This window comes from Limulus polyphemus, unplaced genomic scaffold (assembly GCF_000517525.1).
Source record: "Limulus polyphemus unplaced genomic scaffold, Limulus_polyphemus-2.1.2 Scaffold5884, whole genome shotgun sequence".
Classification (NCBI taxonomy): Eukaryota; Metazoa; Arthropoda; class Merostomata; order Xiphosura; family Limulidae; genus Limulus; species Limulus polyphemus.
In genome coordinates this window covers 1-1,356 of record NW_013671494.1, presented here as the reverse complement: position 1 = coordinate 1,356, position 1,356 = coordinate 1, and the positions used below count along the sequence as shown (strand labels likewise).

The 1,356-nt window shown below is 32.0% G+C and overlaps 1 protein-coding gene across 1 annotated transcript in view; it reads right to left on the bottom strand.

Moving 5' to 3' along the window:
• The window catches only part of LOC106473100 (cilia- and flagella-associated protein 52-like), a 9,113-nt gene extending 8,538 nt beyond the window's left edge, over positions 1-575 (bottom strand). Inside the window, exon 1 of the mRNA XM_013933780.2 lies at positions 526-575. The gene's annotated coding sequence lies outside the window, so the exon portion shown is untranslated. The remainder of the gene's footprint in view (positions 1-525) is intronic.
• Positions 576-1,356: the final 781 nt, after the last annotated feature.

Below are 1,356 nucleotides of genomic sequence, written 5' to 3'. Positions count from 1 at the left end.
ACACCAAGGGTAGATGGACATCAGGTAGTTGTTTTTATAGTAAATATGTGACATATATAACTACCATAGTTACAGATGTGATAGCTTAATGGTAGAGCTGATATTTTACAGGAGATGGACATCAGGTAGTTGTTTTTATAGTAAATATGTGACATATATAACTACCATAGTTACAGATGTGATAGCTTAATGGTAGAGCTGATATTTTACAGGAGATGGACATCAGGTAGTTGTTTTTATAGTAAATATGTGACATATATATAACTACCATAGATACAGATGTGATAGCTTAATGGTAGAGCTGATATTTTACAGGAGATGGACATCAGGTAGTTGTTTTTATAGTAAATATGTGACATATATATAACTACCATAGATACAGATGTGATAGCTTAATGGTAAAAAAGACAAGATGACAGCAAGTTTCTAAAATATACATCAGTTTCCAAGTTTCTTGGACAATGAAGAAAAAAACTGAAACTGTTTGATAGCATCCAAAACATGATCTTTTAGGCTCATATTTACATTAGGAAAGTAAACAAATGTTTTTGTGCCAATAGTAATATCTCTCAACATTAGAGCTTCACTAGTTTAAAACTGGTTCAGTAACTTTCTCTAGTATATCATCCTGCATCTATTATGTGTAACATTTGATTTCAAACTTTTGTATGAAGCTTCTCATACTCCTTCCTGAGTAACCATATACAAAACAGTTTCTACTTATACTTTACATGACTGAATGGTATAAGACATTGAACTAGCGAGAGAAAGTTCTGACGTAGTACTGGAGTTGGTTTGTTAAGATCTATTTGTTGTTCTCATCAGCATCTAAACGATTTGAAGAACTACTGAACATTTTTAACACCTTGTCTATCATGTGGAAACTGAAGGATATTCTAAAACCACCATCATTATGTTACTTGGAAAGTGTTGCACAAGTAATGCATAGTTCAATATTGTTTCTCAAGAACATAATAGATTGAATGTTTCACACTGGGAGCTAATAGTAACTACGTACATAGTAGCACTGAATCAAGCTGGATTTAACTTTAGAAAAAACTGTCATTAGGCAACCCTAGAATTATAAACAAACAGATACAGTTCTTTCATGTTAATATTCTAATTTCTCCTTAGGATCATACTGCTCCCGTTTTCTTTGAAACAGCCTTTAATTCTTTGTAATTAAAATGTAATATAAATAATACTGAAGGACTGACAGTTTTCCAAGGTGACATTTTAAATCTTTTGTTTCTAATCAGGAACTTCACATGTGAGTAAATGTAAACAACAGAGTCTCATCTAGCAGTCTGTACTTGTAGTCTTTACAAAGCATATATCAGCTGACTTACATGACTT